The sequence below is a fragment of the Erpetoichthys calabaricus genome, chromosome 18 (assembly GCF_900747795.2).
Source record: "Erpetoichthys calabaricus chromosome 18, fErpCal1.3, whole genome shotgun sequence".
NCBI classification, from domain to species: Eukaryota; Metazoa; Chordata; class Cladistia; order Polypteriformes; family Polypteridae; genus Erpetoichthys; species Erpetoichthys calabaricus.
The window spans coordinates 21,989,975-21,998,833 of record NC_041411.2 but is presented as its reverse complement, the minus strand read 5'-3'; positions in this window follow the sequence as shown (position 1 = coordinate 21,998,833).

Below are 8,859 nucleotides of genomic sequence, written 5' to 3'. Positions count from 1 at the left end.
GATACTATGCTCGGGGTCACACAGTGAATCATTGGCTGAGATTGTTCATTGAACTGTACAGCTCATAGTCCGTCTGTTAACCACTTGGACCACACTGAGAGATGGGCAGAAAACCAGGAGAGAACCCTTTAGGTAACAGCAGAGGGCCTTCATTTGATTGTTGCAGAGAACTTGGCAGTTGTGCAGACACCAAGGGTGCCAGGCCCTTTGTTTATTAACTGAGGCTCAATACAGGGCTGTTTGAAGTCACTAGATGGAGCCTTGGTAGGATGGTCTGGACCTTTTGATGGTGTTCCTGACCATGGATGTAGTTTTGGGGATTATGGCAGGTTCAGATTTAAAGTCCTGGGCAAGGGCTTGGCTAGCCAGACAGTAGAGTGTCAAGAATTAACAATTTGAAAAGTGAGTGTTTCATGGGTGCTTATGGCAATATGGTTGTGTTGGTGGGAAAGTGGACAAGTCACCCCACCTAGCAGGCATAGACTTCCATCCATCCATCCATATTCCAACCCGCTGAATCCAAACAGGGTCACGGGGGTCCGCTGGAGCCAATCCCAGCCAACACAGGGCACAAGGCAGGGAACCAATCCCAGGCAGGGTGCCAACCCACCGCAGGAAGGCATAGACTTGCACCAGTGTAATGTGACTCAGTGCAGCAACTAGTGGTTTATCATTTGTTGATATGTTCCTGACCTGGATATGCACTTTAGAAAAATGGATGGATGTTTATATGGCACTTCTGTATTATTCTTCTAATAATTCTGACACTCCCACCACATCATTTCCTACAATAAAATATTTATTTTTGAAAAATTTTTAGATTTTGTGAAGTTTGGTTTTGGATTGGAGTGGGGCACGAGTTCCTGCCATCACAGTATAGGTATGTCAATATCTACATTTTTAAATACTAATAAGTTATGCCAGTGGTTATCAACTTCAGTCCTGGGGACCATCCAGAACTGCAGGTTTTTAATTGGACACCAACCTTAATTAAATGAACATTAATTCCTGGTTTCTAAGTTTTGTTATCAATCCATAAATTGCAAAAATAAAAAAAGGGTGTTTTAAATTTTTTATTGTAACATAGAAAGCTTTTATATATGTTATATGAGGTCAAGTCTGTGTTTATCTTGGTTTTTAAGGTTTTCAGTATCATGATTTTCATTCCAGTTTTCCAAATATCCTGTTTACTGAAGCCATTACTTACTAATCTGCAGGCTTGAGGCTTTGGTGCTGAAGTAACTGCAGCCTTTGATCATTCATTCAGTGGTGTTTACTCTGCCTATTGTGAATTGTCAGTATCAGTATACAATTAAGGGTACAACAAAAGCAACAAGATCAATTAATAGCATGATAACAATAGTGAGTAAAGCTTTTAAAATTAAGAGCAATAATACAGGTATTTTTAAATTTCCTATACTGTAATATAAATTTTGCATTGCTGCCTTTTTCTGAACCTTAAATAACGATAGCCAGTCAAATGATCGATTAGAGGTAAATGTCTGATTGTGAAACTGATTGGGGAAAAAACTTCCATCATAATTGGTGCCCAGGACTAAACTTGAGCACCACTGAGTTACACAAAGCTGCAACACTTCAAGCCCCAGAGTCCAGTTGTTCTAGGTAAGGAGTCTGCAAATTCGGTCCTGGAGGGCCATAGTGGCTCAAGGTTTTTTGCTTAAGTAAATACCAATCTTTGCCAATAACCAAACTTATTTAATTGTATGGCTTCTTAGTGTTTTCATTCTGTCATGTCAGGACAATTTTTATATCGTAGGTTTTTTTTTCTTCCCAAGGATATCTTCCACATGATAGCTTCAAGTAGATGATTTAGTTACAGTCCTTTACTCTTTTCAGTTTACTTCACAATACCAGATGGTTCATGATGAATAAACATAGGTGTAAACAGAAAGAAGTTAGATGGAGACCTGCTGGTTCTTTTGTCATTTACACCATATGGCTAATTGCTAGTGTAAGAATTAAGGAAGCAATTGAAGTTCTGAAATCTTAACAAGTTAGACAACTAAAATGAAACAGAAAAATTTTGCTTGTGCAATAAGTATTGCCTTCTCATTAAGACATTCGGTTGGAATAAGGACCCGTAGCCAGACCCCTTGCCTTATTGTATGTCATTCACTAGCCAGTCAGTGATACAACAGGCACAAAGGTTCTGTTGACAACAATCCCAGCAGAATGCCAGAAAGGCCTCAAAGTGAATCCATCATTAGCAAAGACGTACCAGCTTCAAGATCAGGAGCGGTAACTTAATCAAAATAGCATTGATAGCAAGGAGTAAAGGGGAACGACCAGGTAGTAGCCAGACATTTTGCTTCAGTTGTTAAGAAATAATATAAAATCTTAGCAGCCCTAAGAAAAGTACAGTATTCTTTGCTTTCATAATGAGTCTTTAGCCTGTATGAAGTACTGTGATCAGTGTGATCTCTAATACTGGCGTGAAGAGCATCCCAAAAGACTCCAAAAGTAATTGTATTTGTCATAGAAACGTGGACTGCATCTGGAGATTTTAGTTTAAACTCTGTAATATAAGCTTTCATAAGTTCTTTTCAGAATCTTGCACATTAAAAATAAAAAGCTACAATATTTCTTACATGGAAAACCCAAGTTATAGAAAGTCTAGAAATGACCATAAGATTAATTGTTTAGAATAACAAGTCAGTTACGAGTGGATTCAGTGAAATTAAAGTTAAAGATCTTTTGAATTAAGAGTAGCCAATGTTTCCCTAATATTTGCAGAATTTAAGCCTTCATCTTTTTTTCTTTTTCTGAATGTAAACAGAAACAGTTTTCACTGATCATCACCAAAACAATTCGTTATTGATGTTATTGAAGAAGTATCATGTGGTTTAGGTGATAAATGCAACTGTCATCAGCAAACTATGTTTCAGATTACATGTCATCAAAAACCTAAACACGGACAGATGCCATATGTAACTGCAAAAAGGAATGAAGATCAATGAATTAGGTTCAAGTCAAGTTCAAGTTTACTTTCATGTGTACAGGATACAATGAAATTCCTATTTACATGCAAGACTTGGCCAAAGTCACTTACAGATCAGACCTTTTAGTACCATGACTTTAGTAATGAGAGCATAATATCTTTCCACATAAAATTTTCTAAGTCATTCATCTTGCAACATTTCAAAGAATCCGAAAGGAAATTGTAAAGTCACCATCCCAGTCTCCACCATTTCTCATTTCTGACAATCAGGAAGACTGTTAATCTGTCAGTGTTGCCAACTGTTTTTTTTTTATTTTTTTATTAAGATTTTTGGGTGATTTGTATGGAAGGAGCGTAAGGCCATTTCTCACTACCTCTGCTTTGTCCTTAAGTACCGTTCATGTGATGTCACTTGCCTGACTGAAGGTGGCACTGCAGACTGACAGTAGGCTCCACAGACTGACCCTCATCTACTTTTAAGCTATAAAGAATGCACAGTATGACTGTTTTTGTCTTCTTGAAGATGAGGGAGAGGGTATGCTAAGATGCAGGTGCAAGTAAAGTGAAAGCATTTGGTATTACAGGCAGGTTAAGATGATTTTTTAAAGCAGGACTCTGTTTTTATTTCTGAAATAAAAGTGAATTTAGATGAAGCATGTGTGAGACATGCAGTACATATGTATATGAATGTTCCTCCATCTGACAGTTATCAAGGGAGCAGAGTTGTTCATTTTAATTAATTATATTTAAATTTAGTTTAATAATCAATTTTAATTGTGTTAATTTTAAACACCCAACAGCTTTTACTTCTGCCTTTTAGAACACTACAAAGACAAGAACTCTAATGCTTACTATTCTGCCGTTCTTTATTATATTCTGTAAGTGCCTTGAGCATGGGAAAGGCGCTATATAAATAAAATTTATTATTATTATTATTATTATTACTAAAGTAATCTGATATTCTGGTATGCTGCTCAAGTTGGATATTACTTTCAAAGGTTACCTTGGAGGATGGTAAGAACCTCCTGAAATTTTGGTGACAAGAGCTACAGAATTTCAAATCATGTTTTTTTCTATTAACCACAACTTAAAAATTAACCTTTTTTATCAGAGGCTTATTCATTTTTCTCAAGAACAAGATAAATAATGCATGCAGTGCCACTTGAGAAAACATCAATAATTTATAATTATTTCAGTCTAATTCAGACTAAAACAAGATCTAGCCATTTTCTGAAATTGGTAGGGTCTCAAGAAAGCTGAAGCATATCCCAACAGCACTAGGCACAAAGCAGGATCCAACCTTGGATGAGGCACTAGTCCATCACTGGCAATGCTCCTGTACATATTCGAAATGCTTATGATTTGGAGCACCAACTAACTTAACACACCAATCTTTGGGATGTGGGAGGAGAGTGGAATACCTGGGGAAACGTTGGCACTGACAGAAGACAAAGAGCATGAAATCTGTACACAGCCAGTTATTGAAATGAGACTTGATCACAATCCCCATTAGCTATGAAAGTGTATTGTTAACTGCTGTGCCATCAAGACTATTAGTTGTGAAACTAAAAACATAAAGAAACTGGTATTGCTTGGACAACATGGCTGCACAAAAGCTGTAGTTGCTGCCGCTCAACTACAGTAACCCTGATTTGATTCAGTGCTTCATCTAGATTTTGCACATTCTGTGTTGAGGCTTTCTCTGCCTTCTTAAGGTTAAATCTACAACCAAGTGATGCAATGCCGTTTAAGATTAAGTAACACTAATGGAAAATGGAACTAATGGTCACTTTGGAAAAAATCAAATTCTTACTTAGGATCTTTTCAAAAGTATTTTAAAACCTGACAGGATTTAATCAATAACATTTTAGAATAAGCACTTATATTGGGGAAAAGGATTTTCTCCCCCTTTTTTCTATTCTTTAAAGTTTTATTCAGGCTCTTGGCCTTGCTCTCTTTCTCATGGGTGGCGGTTGATTTGAACTTAGTTTTGTCAAGTTTGACTTGCTTGTCCTTTCTTTATATATAATATGCTACCGTGGCTGTTTGTTTGTCTGTCCAGGATTTTCAAACACCCGTAGCTTGCAAACCGTTTGACATATTGACCTGAAATATGGTACACATATACTACATGATGTCTACTATCTGCTTTCAGGGTGATGATTAAGCTCCAAGGTTATTCCTCTTTTTATTTTTTTTTTTAATTTTATTGTAGAATCAACTCTCGGCAGCAGCCAGCAGGGCAGCCGTGTGGCACATGGGCACGGGTGCCGTTATCCCTGCCACCTTCGTCGTCACTTCCCCTACCTGTTCATATCTTAAATCATTCTTGAGGTGGATTGAACACTTAAGTGCCAGCTTAAGTGAAAAATTAAAGAAAACGTCCTAAGTAATTGCAACACAAAAACTGACTTAATCAATTTTAACGCGAAAAGATGCTGATAGAAGAAGAGAAGAAGCGGGCTGCTAGGGTGGAGAAAAGAAGAGCTGCTCAGGAAGCAGCAAGCGCATCAACCTCTGAGCAAATGAATGCTAAATGTAAAGAGAAAGAGGAGGAAAACTAGGAATGCTCAAGTCAAGTGGATTCAGTGCACGTTATTGTGCTGTGCGCCGTTACTGGTATGGAATATTACTTGCTTTTAATAAATTCAATAAAATGTTTGTTTTTTTTTTTAAAAGATTAATCGACACTAAACTGCCCTGGAATGAGTGAACGTGTGTGTGATGGACTGTCATCACATCTGTTACTGGTTCCTGTCTTTTGCCGGATGTCGCCAGGATAGACTGTGGTTCCTCACCAAATGGCTGTGTGGGAATTATTGTTGATGAGGTGCTGTGCTGGTGTTTCCCTTTAGAAGTAAATTCTGAAAAGTGCGTTAATTAATAGGCAATATGCATTATTTTATATAATAATTATCTTCCATATTTTTTAAGTGAATTTTGTGCTCTGGTTATATTGATTGGCTAAATAACTAAGGCCAAGTTATAGTAATTGACCTAAATGACTATGCACAAGTTAATTTTTCTTCATGATTTCTGTACTTCTCCCTAATTTGTCCTGATCACAAAGTCAAGAAGGAAGGTTTTGCCCAAAGGTATTGCACCTTGAATGGTTACTGATAGAGTGAAAGAGAACTTCTATCTCAGCAGATTACAAAAATTCCCATTATAATTTGCTGGAGGGTTGAAACTGGAGGTATTGCAACTAAGAATCTTTGATTTGAAAGAGTAATAGAAGTCAATTGTATCACCACAAAAGCACACAGTATAATGATATGCATTCTACAAAAGGAAACGTCTGACATGTGGCAGCCAGGATGTTAACAATAGAGGACAGTTGTTCATTGAAACATAACCCCTTCACAGGGCTTTTAAACTACACTGAAATTGCTCAAAAAGAATTTCCAAAGAGAAAGTGTGCTGAAAAATCTTAAACTACTGACGACAGACCAAAGAACTATAACCGTACAACAGTATAGGTGATCAAAAGTGAGAATGGCAGTTGAAAAGAAACTTTTCATTGCCAAGTAAATTGTCTCTGATTTAATGTTGTTAATTGCCACCTCCTTAACCTCCTAACTGTGTTGCGTATGAATGTGATATTATAGTGTGTTTAACAAAGTTTAAAATGCTAAATTGTTTCAGTAAATTATTTTAAATAATCTATTTCTTATGCACAATGTTAATAAAACAGGAGATTAAACACATAGAAAATAGGGTGTTTATACACAAATAGCCAAGGGAGCAAACACACTAAAGGGAAAATAATAAAATTACAAATTTAAATAAGGGAAACCAATCCCATTATCTCTCTGGGTCGGCTTCAGAGGTGCTGACTCCATATTCCAGTAGGGGTGGCTTTTCTATTTGCCCACCTGTCAAGAACCGTAAAACACATGCCATCATCCCTGTCTCCTGCCAATGAGTTCTTTCTCCAGCTGGCATCTTCACTCAGATCTTCAATCTGACTTCCTGGGCCAAAAGTGAGATTTCTTTGGCTACATGTTCACTAATCTAGGTCTTTCTCTTGTGACACCTGTATATAGTAGTAGGATGTATGTACAGGGGGGAAACAATGTGGCATCTGAAATGATACTGCACTGGAAAGTGGAACTTTGTGGTGATCTAGTGTTTATAGTTGATTCAGGAAGCATTCAGGCCCCTTCACTTTCTGCACTCTTTGTGTTGTTGATGTCATTTTAAATTGATAAATTTGCCAATGGTGCTCATCAATCTATACACAGTAACCCATAATTTCAAAGTGAAAAGATCTTTTCAGAAGGGTTGGCAAATGTATTAAAAATCATAAACTTAATTTTTTCATTCGTCTAACTACTCAGACAAAAAATTAATTACGTTTTAGAAGCCCCTTTGGCAGAAATTACAGCTTTGGTTCTTTTTGGTTATGTCTCTACAAGCTTTGCACACCTGAATTTTGGAAGGTTATCTCAATCTTCTTTTCCTCAATTCTGACCAATTCTCCCACCCTGCGCCACTGAGAATAAATCCCACCACTGTGATACTGCTGCCATCTTGCTTCAACCATAGGGATGGTATTAGGCAGGCGATGAGCAGTGCCTGGTCTTCACCAGATAAAGTGCTAGAAATTCTGTCCAAACTATTCAAATTTGTCTTATCAGACCAGAAAATCATTTTCCTCATGCACTCAAAGTCCTGTTATGTGCCTTTTACTCAAGAGTGGCAACCGTCTAGCTACTTAAGCATAAATGCCTAAGTGATGGAGTGCTGCGGAGATGGTCATCCTTCCAACAGTTTCTGCCATCTTGGACTTCTGACTTCTGAAGCTCTGTTAGAGTGACTTTTTGCATGGTTATTAAGTCTGGCCAGACAGTCAATACTAGGAAGAGTCCTGGTAGTTCCAAACTTATGCCATTTGTCAGTTATTGAAGCCACTACACTCTTGAGAACAGTCAAAGCTTTAGAAATGGTTTTATACTCTTGCCCTGATCTATGCCTCCCCACAATTTGAACTTCATGGTAAGCAACTCTTTTTCATATACACACTTAGCACCAAATTCAGGCTGAAAATGATCACCCCTTGTGTGTGTCTCTGTGTGTGTACAATGAAAGGAGTTTAGAATTAGCAGCTGTCCCTGGTATTCCTCTATATTTGGACCAGATTGTTGTTATGATGCCAGCATCTTTTACATAGATTTAAACATGCACAATTTCAAAATACTAAGTCAGCATTGTTGGCTACAAGCCGGGAAAAAACAAACCTGTCATGTTAAAGTGAAGTGACTTAGATAAGGGATTATGACACCTACCAGTGCAATCAACACCGAGTACTCACAAGCACAGTAGATCAAGTATATTGTAGCTCATCTCAAATAAGAAAAGCGTAATACCATATGACTATAGATTGTGATGGACAGCAGGCGTTTCAGCCTGGTCTGGACATCCTTCATCAGAGGAAAGGAAGAAAAGCAACATATTCAGGACACTACATCCCCCAGGACGCTAGATGGCAACTCTCCTGGACGGAAATGGTTACCCGGATTTCCGCAGGGCAGCATGGGACATGGAGTCCGTCTCTTCAGCCCTGTTGGGTGCCGTTGGTTCCGCCAGGGGGAGCTCACCAAGAACCCGGGGACTATTACGGTTATGTTAACCCGGAAGTACTTCAGGGTTACGTGGACGGAAGCCCGCAGTACTTCTTGGATACTTGAAGAAGGATTTTGACCCGGAGAAGGAATACTTCTGGGTCATGGACTTTAAAAGGACTCTGGGAAACCCCAGCAGATTGAGCCAGAGTTGGGAGGGTGTGTAACGGAGCTGCTGGGAGTTGGAGGAGTGTGATTATTGATTATTATTGATTTGTATTATTGATTGGAGAACTGTGGAGAGTGCGGTGCTTTGTGCACTTTAAAGAAGAAAAT